General features: G+C 40.3%; 1 long non-coding RNA gene across 3 annotated transcripts in view; it reads left to right on the top strand.

The window, feature by feature from the left end:
- Positions 1–15,393, top strand: part of LOC131809425 (uncharacterized) — an 86,600-nt gene that overhangs the window by 12,349 nt on the left and 58,858 nt on the right. For all 3 annotated transcript variants that reach the window (XR_009345167.1, XR_009345165.1, XR_009345166.1), the window contains exon 2: positions 3,788–3,893. This is a non-coding gene — a long non-coding RNA (uncharacterized LOC131809425). The remainder of the gene's footprint in view (positions 1–3,787; positions 3,894–15,393) is intronic.

Here is a 15,393-nt window from a genome sequence, read left to right as displayed (position 1 = left end):
AAAAAATGGTAGGTATTCTATGAGTACTTGGAAACAAAGATAAGGCATGAATTTTCCCCTGGATTTTTATGATCTGCTTGGGAATATCTCTATCTGTGTCTGTATATGAGTGGAACATGATTGCATTCGAAGTCCCATGTAGAAAGTAGATGATAAGTGTTACATATGTTTAACATAATGAAAGATAATCATGAGGTGGGGTAGTTAAGAAAGACTTCAGTAAGAAAATGGGTTCTGAATTGTGAATTAAAGGATTAATATGATTGGGTTGGGGATTGAGGGAGAGGCATGGAGGAGGTGATGCTTATGAATATAGGTAGGGATATAGGAATAGGTAAGAAATTTTTGGAGATGAGTAAAGAAGAAAGAAAGAAGGGAACTAATGCTTAATGAGCACCTCCTCAAGGCCATGCTTGACTTGACCCATGTCACACACAATTATCTCTTGTCCCTCCCACATCTAGGCTGTATGCTCCTGGAGACAAGGACCTTTACTATTTGACCACCACTGTATACCCACCCTGAGCACCATATTTTGCACATTATAGATACTCATAAATAGTTGTTAATAGGGATTAAGGACATCATAAAGTAGACATCATTGTATCCATTTTACAAATAGGAAGACTACAGTTCAGAGAAGGACAATGACTTGCCCAATGTCCAAGGCAGTTGTTAAACTGTGACCTGGGCCACATCATCAACATTCTGTAGGAACTTGATAGAAGGGAAAATTCTTCAGAACTACGGAATTGGAAATCCAGGTGATTGACTCATGAGAAAGTGTGAGACCTACCCATTCTGGATAGAAAGTGGCAGGCTGAGGTTTTCCTGCTTAAAATTCTATATTTGGTCTGTCTGCAGCCAAAGAATTAAACTTTAAGGCTACATTGCCTGAAGTTTGTTTTGTGGGGCATTTTCTAATGTCTCTAATGTTGATAAATATTACTTGACAAAATAAAAATTTCCATGGCCAAAGATGTTTGAGAAATACTGGGTTAAGTCAGGTGAAGCAAGTCTCTACTGTAGAGTATATCTGAGCCCATAAGGCACACTATATCATGAATCTCTAAAAAGGGAATGGAATTTTCCATCTTTTATGAGGCAGTGTGGTGTAGTAGTGAGTGTGGGCTTTGGTATCGGGCCACTTGTATTCAGATTCTTTATCACTGACTATCTTTGTGACCTCCGACAACTCTGCTTCCCCCGACCACTCTATTTCTTGGTTTCCTAACCTGTAAGTGGATAATGATAATTGCTCCTTCACAGAGTTTTTATGGAGATATTAAGTAAGATAGTATAAGTAAAACATTTATCATAATGCCTGGTAAGTAATTAGTTTGCAATACATATTAGCCATAATTATTCTTAGTGTTGATATTATCAGTGCTTTTAGAAAGTACTACAGCTTGGCTCACTCATACCCAGGTCCAGCCCCTTCTGAGTGCGTCTTCCTACCCTGACTGGAAATCCAAAAACTTCATCTGAGGGACATCCTTGAGCTAGGGAGCAATCTTTGACCCTAGTTTATGCTACACAAGCACACTTAAATTTTGGAAGGAAGAAGAGGTAATGAGAGGAGGCAGCCCATTCAGGTGACTGAATCTTCTGGAAAGGAAAAATGAGAGGTGTTTGGTTCTTTTGGGGAAGTTGAGACAGAGCTTTAATGTCCAGGGTTGGCAGCATGGGTCCCCTTTGGCAGGCGGTAGCAGTGGGAGCGGGGACTCAAAGTGTGGTTCCCAGACTGGCACTGGCATCAGAGAAAGAGCGGGTGAGTGAAGCAGGAACTTAGGCCACACTCTAGACCTATAGAATCAGAATGTGTACTGACCAGATCCCAAGAGATCTGAGTACACATTATAGTTTGAGAAACTCTTACTGGAGTCCTATGGGTCATGTTCATGGAGCAACGAGACACCTTTGCTGGCTACATGTTAGCACTGATATTCAGTTCTCAAACGCTGTTTTTGTTAAACTCATTCTGCTCAAAATCAGCTAGTATGGCTCCTGTTATCTGCAATGGAAGTTTTGACCATATAACCACAGAAATCTTCTTTTTGCGGGGGGAGGGGTTAGCCTGTGACACTTTGGAAAGCGCTTTTATAAAACAACAGGGAATTAAAGGCTACTTATGTCATGTGGGACCAGGTTTTTAAGGGAGGTCATTTTGTTCTCTTGAATCTGTTGCTCATAAAGGCAAAAGGAGCTTTGCATTAGCAAGTGTAAAAAGCCTCAACTGACAGAACTGGCTTGTGTTTAAAACAATCTGGAAATTTTCAGTGGAGGCACTAATTTGTTTCCATGCATTTTGGGTAAACATTTATTTCTCCTTACAGAAACCTTACTTCATATGTGCACCTTGTCTCAGTCAGCTATAGGAAGACACTGAGGTCATGTGTTAGAGACTAACCCAAGCCAGTTGGGTTAAGCACATATCTTAGATTTTCTTTGGTAGAAAACAGTAGGTTCAAAGAGTTTAGGTGGGAGAATTTTAGCTGCTTCCTCAGAACCTTGTTACCAGGTCATTCTCAAAGCTAATCTCAGACCAAATTCTTCCATATGTGCAAAAGTTTCTTAAAAAAAAAAAAAAAAAAAAAATATATATATATATATATATATATATATATATATATATATAGGCACCTGCGTGGCTCGGTGGGTTAAGCCTCTGCCTTCAGTTCAGGTCATGATCTCAGGGTCCTAGGATCGAGCCCCACATCGGGCTCTCTGCTCAGCGGGGAGCCTGCTTCCCCCTCCCTCTCTCTGCCTGCCTCTCTGCCTACTTGTGATCTCTGACTGTCAAATAATTAAAAAAAAAAAAAAATATATATATATATATAGAGAGAGAGAGAGAGAGAGAAAGAGAGAGAGAGAGATTCAGCAAGCTGACACCAAAGCCTTCATCCATGTATTTTCTAAAATTGATGAAGTTCCAGCTTTTAGCCTTCCTAGGTTTTGTAAACACGATTTTGAATAAAATGTGGCTTCCAGGGTGAGCACGTTAATTTTCAAGAGGTGGTGTTCTGTGACCCTTCAGTCAACAGGAACCATCCAGGATGAAAGGTGAAGGTAGCATATTTAATAAGAGTATAATCTATAGGCCTTGCTGGAGTCTTCCATCTGGCACATGCAACACAAATTCAAGGGTGTGGGGGAATCTCTAAACTATTTTAGCCAATTTTTATGCATTTTGCCACCAAGAGCCCATTTCTAACATTTGACTTACTAATTAACCAAGTGCCAATTCCATCAACTAAAAGCATTGATGGCATTTGCTCTGCTAAATAACAAAGCTTTGGAATTGATTGTAGCTATTGCTATGGTAAGCCTCTTCAGAACTATAGCCTTTCTGATGTCATACCAGCTGATCATCTTTGCAATGTATATGCTTGATAAGAATGTTTGTGGGGGGCCCTGAGTTGTAGCTCTTGACCTGTTACACACACAGATTTTCATTTATGATTATGATTATGCACACATAATTTCACATAATTTATGGTGCTTAAATTATGGGTAATTTAAATGCATGGAGATGGATTGGTTTGGACAGAGCTCTAGGTTAATAGGGAAACCAAGTTTGAGTTTTAAGAATGGGAGAAGGGGGGTGGGGTTATGGACATTGGGGAGGGTATCTGCTATGGTGAGTGCTGTGAAGTGTGTAAACCTGGTGATTCACAGACTTGTACCCCTGGGGATAAAAATATATTATATGTTTATAAAAAATTAAAAAAAATAAAATTAAAAAAAAGAATGAATTTATTAATTTGTTCTTTTACTCACTGATTAGTGAGCCTGTACCAGGCCCAGAGATTAAAAGACAAGATCTATCTCAAGGGGACTAGAGTCTGCAGAAAAGAATATGCAATGAAAACAAATGGCAGATACTATGGCAGGTGAGTCCCTGGTGCTGTGGTCATGTTGGTAATGGGTGGAGAATGAAGGGGTGGAGTGAAATGGGTGCTGTCCCTGAGGGAGTGACTTCCTGAGAAATTGACATTTAAGGTGTTTTGAAGATGAGCAGAATTTGGCCAGGCTATACAGGGAGACAAAGGAGGGTGGTGATGATAATGTTCAAATAATGACAGCGTGCTTTCAAATCCACTTAAGTAATGGTGAGACCAATAAGATTATATGTTTTACCTTCCTTCATCCTCTCATTTTGGGGTAGAAAGCAATGAAAGGAGTTTGGGCTGTTATATACCATGAACTGGAACTAATTGCTTTGGAATAAGAAAATCAGAGAATTAAAGAATTTTAAGTGCCCTGTTGAAGACTCTTCACTAGGAATAAACTTTCTTGTTCTTTATCATCACTGAATGAATTTTCCCCCTCTTGGGAGGAAGTAAAGCAAAGGTTTCCAGAGCATTTTGTTGTTATTTATTTTCAGTTATTGAAGAGACCTGATTCCTCATACTACAATTTCTTGTACTGTATTCCTCACAACTTTCTGTTCAAATCCTTGTTCTGCTACCTAGCTTAGTCCTCAACAAAATGATTCCACTTTCTAAGCCCCTGCAAGGGTTATGAAATTGATTTTATTTATCATGAATTAGATAATTTGTGAACGCCTAATCTAGAGCTTGTCACATAACAGAAGCCCCTACATGTTAATCACAAAATGCTGTATTGCTAATGATATCCATAATAACATTTTAAAATTATAACTTTCTGTTGTCTGTCATACTGCACAGACGGGCAGAAGACTTACGGTGGTGGGATTGGCCTAGGCCAGGAATCACTGAAATAATGATCTATCTATCCTGTGTCTTGAATTTACTTTTAGCTTTGGCACTGAGCTCAGAAAGTCATCTTTATGTGGGAGTAGCTCATTTGACATTCCAAGCAAACACGCTATTTGGCATAAATCTTCGTGCAGCCTTCACAACAGGTGTAGTTCTACATGCCCATCGCCTGTTAAACCCATCCCCCACACACCTCCATTTCTCACTTGCTGACAGCCATCCTCCACGTTGATCCTCCTCCCTGGCTTCCAGCGCTCAGGTCCAGGGTGTCTCCCTCAAGAATGTCTACTCCATTCCTAGATAGTTAAGAAGGGTCCAACTTGTTCTTTCAGTGGAAAGAACACACACACACACTTCAAAGTTTCAAAGACCTATTATTCACCTTGGCTCTGAATAAACAGTGTGGCCTTGGGCAAGTAACTTCATGTCTCCAAGCTTCTAGTTCCTCACTTGTAGGGTGGGTATGAAATACGCATGTCAAGCATTGCTGGGGTTGAGGGAGATGGTGCGTGTAACACATTTCCTACAGTGTTGGTGCACAGTTGATGCTCAGGAAGTAAGTGGTTGATATTACTTTTTATTGTTTTTATTATAAAGTTCTGATACTAACTTCTCTCCTGATAATAGAAAAAATGAGTGTTTTTCTTTTTTTTTTTTTTTTTCTTTTGGAGTACTAAGGAGGAGATAGTAATCTATGTATGTTTTCTAATCTTCCATTGTCTCACTTGTTAGTTTCACTGGATTCTTAGCATTTCCATAGAGATCAGACCCCCTCACCCTTACTGCATGGTGTCAGAGGTAGGAGACCTAGTATTTAGATAAGCCTGATTTATTAAATGCATTTTTTAAAGTTTTATTAAATCCAGTTGGTTTTTGTTTGTTTAGTAAGCCCTACGCTCATTGTGGGGCTCAAACTCATGACCCCAAGATCAAGAATCAAAAGTTACATGCTCTCCCAAGTGAGCCAGGCAGGTACCCCTATTAAATGTATTTTGAAAACAAGGAAACAGAGCTATGGAATACATGGGGGTGGGTGAGACCTAGAACTAGAACAAAATTGGTCTTTAAAAAGCAATTTGGTCTAGGGTTTAGAATGTTTTCAAAGTGAGTTTATGCAGAGAAAGGAGAACCCTTTTCCACTGTCGGTGGGAATGAAAGCTGGTACAGCCACTCTGGAAAACAGTATGGAGGATCCTCAAAAAGTTGAAAATAGAGCTACCTTATGACCCAGCAATTGTACTACTGGGTATTTATCCTAAATATACAAATGTAGTGATCCAAAAGGGCACATGCACCCCAATGTTTATAGCAACAATGTCCACAACAGCCACACTATTGAAAGAACCTAGATGTCCATCAACAGATTAATGGATAAAGGTGTGGTATATATTTATATACAGTGGAATACTATGTAGCCATCAAGAAATGAAATCTTGCCATTTGCAACTACGTAGATGGAACTGGAGGGTACTATGCTAAGCAAAATAGGTCAGTCAGAGAAAGACAATTATCATACGCTATCTCTGATATAAAGACTTTGAGAGGCAGGGTGGGGGTCTGTAGAAGATAAGGAAGGGAAAAATGAAATAAGATGGGACTGGGGAGGGAGACAAACCATGAGACTGTTGTTGTTTTGTTTTGTTTTAGATTTTATTTATTTATTTGACAGACTGAGATCACAAGTAGGCAGAGAGGCAGGAAGAGAGAGAGGAGGGGAAGCAGGCTCCCTGCTGAGCAGAGAACCCGATGCGGGGCTCATTCCCAGGACCCTGAGATCATGACCTGAGCCGAAGGCAGAGGTTTTAACCCACTGAGCCACTCAGACACCCCAAACCATGAGACTATTAATTTCAGGAAATAAATCAAGGGTTGCTGGGGGTGGGGGTGGGAGGGATGCGGTGGCTGGGTGATGGACATTGGGGAGAGTATGTGCGATGGTGAGTGCTGTAAATTGTGTAAGACTGATGAATCACAGACCTCTACGCCTGGGGCAAATAATACTTTTTGTGTTAATAATTAAAAGAAAAAGTAGGTTTAAAAGCTCAACTGATGTAACTTATCAGAATCAACAGCAGCAGCAGCACCTTGACGTTACTCTTTCCTTCCTCCCACTCTGAGGGGGTGGAGTGGTGGCGAGGGGAAGGAGCAGAAAAGGGGATCGGAGTAAGTACTAACACAAAAAGGACCAAGCTGGCCCAAGGCCTGAGGGGAGAGAGGAAGACTCAGCCTTAATTAATTCCTTCCTTCCAAAGAATCAGAGGGCTTGGAAAGAAGCAATAATAGAAGGTAACCCTGGAAACAGCTAGAAAGACACCCCGGCTCTGGGAACTGAATGGAGACAGGGAGCAATTTAAGGGTGAGGTGGCCAAGAACAGCCCAGAAGTGAACCAAATGGGGACTTGCTCTGACCACAAACTTAGGGGAACATGGATACTTTCCTCTAGTCTTATTTTCCCTACCACCACATGTAGGGAAAAACATATTTGTGTACATATCGTGTTGCAGGCACAGAAACTCTAAGTCACACATACAATTACTTTTGCAGGCTATTGACTTTTCACAGGGCTTAGGAATGAACGGTAGAAGGAAGGCGGGGTGGTTAAAGGATAGTCACAGCTGACTCGATTGAGATGGTTTTGCCAGAAGCTCATTCTCCACTGCCAGATAGGTTAGGTGCCAAACAATGTTGAAATAAGAACAGATACTAGATATTATTATGTTGCAGGTATGTTCTTGGGAACTGTATAAATGTTGTTGTTAATAAGCCTCAGAGTAACCATCTGTCATAGGTCCTGTTATTCCCATTTGCAGAAATGGAACTCCTAAGATTAACTGACTTGCACAGAGTTACACTACTGGCAAATGGTTCAAATTGGGATCTGCTTCCAAAGCCATTGTCCCTTTCTCCTCATCATGTTGCGTTTGGAGTCCAGTCCTTAGAGACTCAAGGGTCCCCTTGCTATTGGAGAGTGATAGTGAATCTAGTACAACCCTTATCTTGCAGTATTTTCCAGAAACGTTGCCAGATTTTTTTTTTTGTTGTTGTTCAATGGAACCCTTCTCCTCTGTTGTGTAGCTGCTCCCTCTCTTTCTCCTCGCTTGTCTTCTCTTCTCTTTTCCCACTTTCAGCCCATGAGAATTTCAAGGAAAATGAAATCCGTATGTTTTTGATTCATTTGCACTTAACTCATCAAAATGTGATTTTGAGAGAGAGTAGATTTGCAGAGAAGTAAATTTTAAAGCCCTTTGTCCCTGGAAAACAGGATGTCTACTCTGGCCAAAATCATAAAAACTTCAAACTTCAAGTGTTAGGATTCAGTTTAATACATAGAAATAATGTGATTTGAGGGAGCTGTAATTTTAGACCAACACTTTTCTGCAAGCCAAGTACAAGAAGATATGCACACACATTAGTGCTATCAGATGAAGGCTTGGAGGTGTCTGGTTAAGTAAATGTCTACTACTGCCATCATTATCATAAAGGATATTGACATTGTGGGCAAAATTACATTCACATTTTAGGATTGGAAGGAATGTCAGAATTCACATCACTCCATACTCTCAGTTTATAGTTGAGGAAACTGAGGCCCAGTGAGATCTGGATCTATGCTCAGGTCACAGAGCTGGACCTAACCTCCTGAGTACCAGACTCCAAGTTCATTGCTCATTTTCTTGGCTTGCTATAAACCAAAACCGAAACCGACCCCACATGACATTGCATTACTTTTACTAAAAATCTCTCCAAAATAACACTATCTTTATTTTTTAAGTGTTTTTTTTTTCAATTTTAATTCCAGTATAGCTAACATACGGTGTTATATTAGTTGCAGGTGTACAATATAGTGATCCAACAAGTTCATTCAACACCTGGTGCTCATCACAAGTGCATCCTTAATCCCCATCACCGATTTCCCCCATCCCCCCATCCACCTCCCCTCTGGCAACCATCAGTTTATTCTCTATTGTTAAGAGTTTCTTTCTTGGTGTGTCTCTCTTCTTTTTCCCTTTGCTCATTTTTTTTTTCTTAAGTTCCACACATGAGTGAAATCATATGCTATTTTTTTTTCAGTCTTATTTCACTTAACATTATACTCTCTAACCCCATCCACGTCATGGCAAGATTTCATTCTTTTTAGGGGCCGAATAATACTCTATTGTATGTATATATCAAATCTTCTTTATCCATTCAACTCTAAATGACGCTTGGGTTTCTTCCATAACTTGGCTATTGTAACTAATGCTTCTATAACATGGGGATGCTTGTAACCCTTTGATTTAGGGTTTTTTTTTTTTTTAATTTTGGGGTAAATACCCCATAGAACAATTAAATACTGTGTCATATGGTAGTTCTATTTTTAACTTTTGAGGAACCTCTGGTTTTCCAGAGTGGCTGCACCAGTTTGCATTCCCACCAACAGTGCACAAGAGTTCCTTTTTCTCTACAAATTTGCCAACACCTGTTATGTCTTGTGTTGTGGATTTCAGCCATTCTGGCAGTTGTAAGGTGTATCTCATTGTAGTTTTGTTTTATATTTCCCTAATGGTGAGTGATGTTGAGCATCTTTTCGTGTGTCTGTTGGCCTTCTGGATGTCTTCTTCTTCTTCTTCTTTTTTTTTTTTTTTTTTTAAAGATTTCATTTATTTGACAGACAGAGATTACAAATAAGCAGAGAGGCAGGCAGAGAGAGAGAGGAGGAAGTAGGCTTCCCGCTAAGCAGAGAGCCCAGTGCAGGGCTCGATCCCAGAACCCTGGGATCATGACCTGAGTTGAAGGCAGAGGCTTTATCCCACTGAGCCACCCAGGCACCCCTTCTGGATGTCTTCTTTGGAGACATGTCTGTTCATGTCTTCTGCCCATTTTTAGTTGGATTATTTGTTTTGGGGGTGTTGAGTTGTATCAGTTCTTTATATATTTTGAGTACTAATGCTTTATCAGATATGTCATTTACAAATATCTTCTCTACCATTCTGTAGGTTTCCTTTTAATTTTATTCTTTCCTTCACTGTGCAGATTTTTATTTGATGTAGTCCCAAAAGTTTATTTTTGCTGTTATTTCCCTTGCCTCAGAAGACATATCTAGAAAAATATTCACCAGTATCAGAGACATTACTGCCTATGCTCTATTTTGGCATTTTTATGGTTTCGGGTCTCACATTTAGGTCTTTAATCCATTTTGAATTTATTTTTGTGTATGGTAAAATACCACCATGTTTGATTCAGATGCTGGACTAACAATTTTAAAAATAAATAGTATCTCCTATCACTAGGGAAAAAGATAAAAAAAAAGACCTCAGTTTGTATGTCAGCATTAAAAATAACCCTAATTCACTTGAGAAAATGACACTTAAACTTCACCCACAATGGAGTATATCACTGGTGGCAGTAGATATTCCTTTACACATGAAAGGTGGGAAATGAATAGAGGAAAATAACCAGTCTGTGTCAGGAAACTTATATAAGTTTCAGTAATCATAGCAACAATATTCTAATTAATACTTGAGAGGTATTATGCATGTTATTTGGGGGTTAGTGTTTATAGTCAGAGTCAGATTTGACTGTGTAATTAACTATGTTAATCTTGGTCAAAGACAAACTATGTTAACCTAGGCAAGTTATGCCTCAGTAGAAACATCTTGAGAATGGGCTTGATGGCAGAGGGTGGTGAAGATTATGCACCATACATAGCCTGTGCCTCTAGTGTGCACAGCAGGGCACACTGATGGTGATAGCATTGAATGCTTACAGCAGTGTACCAGGTACCTTCCTGAGCAATTTGTAGTTATTTATCTAATTCTTGACAACAACACTATCAAGTAGACATTATTACCATCTTCATTTCATAGGCAAAGAAACTGGTTTAGGGAGATTAATATAGGCCAGATTAGTAAGAACAGAGACTCCAACCAAAAACTGACTTCATAGCATGTTTCTTTAATCACTCAATTATTTTTATTATTAAGATATCAGATAATTTCAATGTGATGCCACAATCTGCTTAGGATATAGGGATTATTCTTTCTCACTCTCACAGGTGAAAAAAAAAAAAAAAACGCTGCTTGCAGAATTTAAAGTTTAATGGGGTCAATAGGCAGCAAAGTGAAAAGCAGGCTCTTCTTTTCAGATTCCAAGTCCTGTGCTCATTCCAGTGTGTCCCGCTGCCTCTCAAGGAAAGTTTGATCAAGACATGGAGTCCAGAAAGGGCTGATTAAAAACAAAAGATTCCAGAGATTGCTTGGGTTTGGGAACTGGATAGGGTGCTGGAAACCTTGAGCCGGGGGCCGCTGTGCTTACATCGTCCTGCCCTCCTGCGGAGTCCTGTAAAGCTATTTATTAACTGTGCTCCCGAGCCTGTCCTCCGCCTGGAACCACAAGGCTTTGAGAGTTCCAGCAGTTTATCTAAATTTGATCTTTCTGAGCAAATTGGAGTGGCTTCTCTATTCCAGCCGCCTTGTCTAGACCAAGTCTGAGGGGAAGGTTGCTTCCGGGGGCTCCAGTGTGCGTGGCAGCCCCTGACACATGAACTTGTCTCACTGCAACTCTCCCTTACAAGGACCTCAGAACACTTCCTTATCTTTCCTCTCACTTCCACTCATGTTTCTTGGAGGCATTCTTACTGGGCTTGGAAAGCAGAAGGAGGGGGTTTTCACTTTGGGTTTTCAAAGGAGTTTTTCACTGAGTTTAATTAAATGAGTACTTACCGAGTGTGTGTCCTGTGTTAGGCCAGTGCTAAAGACTAGGGAGACCGAGGTAAGTAAAAGCGAATTGTTTTGTTTTTGTCTTCTTTTATCCCTGTCTAAATCAGAGTCCAGGCAGAAAAAAAAAAACAAAAAAAACAAACAAAAAAAAAACAGGACCCAGCCAGGAAGTCTAATGGGAGGATTTAACACACTGAACTGGTGACAAACTTGTTAAAAGAGCCAAAATGTCAAATGGGGACAGTAAGGCCCCTTAGAGATCAGGAACATAAGAAAAAGCTTCTTGCATTCTTAGGACTGTAGACACCACGGGGAATGACAGTGGTCACAGAATCTAGCCAAGAAGAGCACTGAACAGGACCTGGGTATGGAAGAGAAGGGCTGTGACAGGAAAGGAGAGGCCAACACAGATGGGGAGACCCCTGGAACAGCAAGAGAAGAGGCAGAAATGGACTGGCATACCCCCTCCTCCTACCTGTCCACCAGCCTCCAGTGCCTCCCACGGCTAAGGAGAACTGAAGCCAGTTGGCACGGGGACCTGGGAACTAGAATTTTGCAGGGTCGGCTCTCCACACTGCAAGCCCCAGCAGGGTGGGCAGTGGATAGCACAAACCTCCCAAATGCCTCCTTCCTCTTTTCTCCATCCCTGCCACCTTCCATCCCTCAGCCTTTACGTGATGGGATGACAAAGCAGCTTGACTGGGTAAAAAGGCTTGCTCCCGCTTTAAGTGCAAGTCGTCCAGCTGCCTTCCCAGTCAGATCCAAACGTCTTCCAGTGCACACATACTTCTCTGTGGTGTCATCCTTCTTGCTGTTTCTGTCTCACCTTCTCACCTTTCCCCAATTGTCCGACACCACCTGGCTCCTGAGAAACCAAGATCAGTGCATTTCCTTTCATCTCTCCTCCTTTCTTTTGGCCAGCTTGTTTGCTCTAGATGTCTGGATTTCAGCCCCTCTTTATAGTGTTTATTCATTCAATAGACATTTCCTAGGTTCTCTCGGGTGTCAGAATTCTGAGAAACAGACATAAGATGGGATCCTTGCTCTAAGAGTGATTCTGATGCCTTCTTCCCTCCTGGAGTATTAGATCCTGATAATACAGGACATTTACACAAAGAGCAAGAAGAGACACAGGGGAGCACAACTTGAGTCTTGAGAGTATGTCAAAGATTAAATTAGGAAGTCAGGTTCAGCTTTCACTTTCTATAGGGAGGTACAGATAAGAAATTAGCGGTAAAGCTAGAGGTAAGAAGGTAGGTCATCACTAGATGGGACCAAAACAAAGGAGCTGAAGGCATTTGTAGTAAGAAGGCTGGAAGTAATTTGAGTTTATCTTAGTTGACTTAGCTACATGACGAGCTGGACAGTTTTAAAGACATAGGATGGCCCTCGCCATTTACAGAGTGGTGGAGATTGTCTGAGCATGAATATTCCTTTAAGCCAGGGCTTGGCCAACTTTTTCTAAATGGGCCAGATAGTAAAAGGTATAGACTTTGTTGGAAACATGGTCTCTGTTACAACAACTCGACTTCACCATTGCAAAAGTAGCCATAGACAGTACACAAACAAATGGGTGTGTTGGGGTTTTATTAAAATTACACCTACAAAAATAGGTATTGGCCTATGGGCCAATTTCTGCTAAGTTAGCAGACCTGTCTCCGCATCTCATAGCTGGCACTATGTGCAAGTGAGGCTTTGGCAATCTTACATCGCCATCTGACTCAGTCCTGAGGGCTTGTCTTTATTCATTTTGTGCCATGCTTCCCCACCCATTCCTGACCTTCTTCATTTCTCACCTCACCATCAATTAATTTTTTTTTCCTTTTGGTTAATGGTTTTACCACATTCCTTAGAGCTGATGTTCAACACTACCTTTCCAGTGTTGACATCCTTCTTCCTATTTTAGAATTCCTTTCCCATTAACTCCAGTTACATTGATTGAACTTGTACTAAGCATCCAGAATTAAGCCAGGTGCTTTATGTTTATTTAATCTCTATTAGACTATTTGATATTTACATTAATTCTGTGAGATAGGTATTACTCCTTTAATTCAATAAATGATGAATTTGAAGTGGAGAAGTTCAGTACTTTATCCAAGGAGATTGTGAATGGCATAGCTGGAATTTTAAATATATTTAAATACAATAAATAAAAAGCACATAGATTTAAATAAAAAGCACTTTTCCCCCCTCTCAGTATACCTCCAAATCACACCTTAAGTTTTACGAGATCACAAAGATCTGGCGTTCAGATTGACACAATTCCTCTGCAAATATCAGGAACAGAGTATGGAGAGAGACATGTTGGTAAAAATGAGGTGGCAGTGAGCTGAGTGTCACACCCTCTGGGCTCAGGCCTGACCTGGCCCCATCAGGAGGCCTGCAGGAGGCCTCCCTGAGCCCCTCTGTTCTCTGTGTTCATCCTTTCTTGCTTTCCCTGGGAATAATCAATATGCCTTAATGCTCATGATCTTGCTACTGTATTTAGAAATTTTGCAGAACTATTCACTTAATAGTTATCTTTAGGATTTGAACATAGGTGCCTAAATTTCTAATATTCTAATAAAGTATAATGTTAATCAGTGTCTATATTCTGCTCTCAAAAGAGATGCGAACCTGAGCATGTTTTAACATCTCTCTGCAAGCATCCTACTTCAACCACCCTGAGATGGTTATTGAATTTTAAAAGATTGAATTTTATACTTCCGGCTTAAACACTCATGTAAATATTGCTGTTATTATTCATATTATACTCAATACTTATTTAGATTTCCAAGTTTGCCAATTTTAATTTTTCTTATGCTTTTTACATCTCCTCCTATATAATAGATTTTTTTTTTCCTTAGCAAAGCCCCAGAGATAAGAATGTGGATGGGGAGTGGTTTCTTGGTGGTGATTTTGTTTTCGTTTATATCTTCCTTTTTCTTACCATTGTCATTCTTTCCTTTAATTCTTAGAACACTTGTAACATGTTTATTACATTCCTTTTTAGATCACAAATAGTACTTCTAGTCCTCATATTTTAATTTTCCCATTTTGGAGGATTTGTGATCCTTCTTCTATGCACTGATTAATACCTACATTTTGGAATTGTGCTTTGGGAGTTCAACTTCACCGCTTCTCAGCCTTTTGGCTAAAATCCCAAGTGTGGGATTTCATCTTCTGGTGAATGATCTTATGTAGGTTTTTCTCTCACCTTGCATTAGGGTGTGAGCTGCCCATCTGGATTGTCACCTGAACATCATCCCTGACTCCCTGACCTTTCTAAACTCTTTTTAATTTATTTATAGTATTTGAGAAAGAAAGAGTGAGAGAGGGGGAAGGGCAGAGGGAGAGAGAGAACCCAAGCAGACTCCCTGCTGGGTGCAGAGCCCAATGAGGGGCTCCATTCCATGACCCTGAGATCATGGCCTGAACTGAAACCAGGAGTCAACCTCTCATCTGAAAGAACCACCCAGGTGCCCCATGACCTTTCTAAACTCGTTACTGTATCTCAGAGTAAAGTGTGAGAATCCTTGCATTTACCAGAATCCTTTGGGAAGGATTTGACGATGATGAACATTTACACAAGATTTGGAAGAGACAAAGCTGCTCTCCAGCCACAGCTGCTGCTCTAAGATGCGAGAGTGCAGCCAGTGCATTCTGTCTAGTCTCCTGAGCAGGAATTGAGCACATTTCTGCTGCAAAGGACCAGGTATAAATATTTTAGACTTTTCAGGCCATATAAGATCTCTTTTACCTAGTTCTTCCTCCTTTTAACCTCTCTTTTATCTGTATACCTACAGATATATACATGTGTTTGTGTGTGTATATATATATATATATATATATATATATATATATATATTTATTTATTTATTTTTTCTTAGTTAGCTGCCAGTACAGTAATGGGCTATGATCCAGGTTTGGCCCACAGGCAATAGTGTTCTGATTCCTGCTCCAAAGTCTATCCCAC

Source organism: Mustela lutreola, chromosome 10 (assembly GCF_030435805.1).
Source record: "Mustela lutreola isolate mMusLut2 chromosome 10, mMusLut2.pri, whole genome shotgun sequence".
Lineage (NCBI taxonomy): Eukaryota > Metazoa > Chordata > Mammalia > Carnivora > Mustelidae > Mustela > Mustela lutreola.
This window is presented reverse-complemented; position numbering and strand designations above follow the sequence as displayed.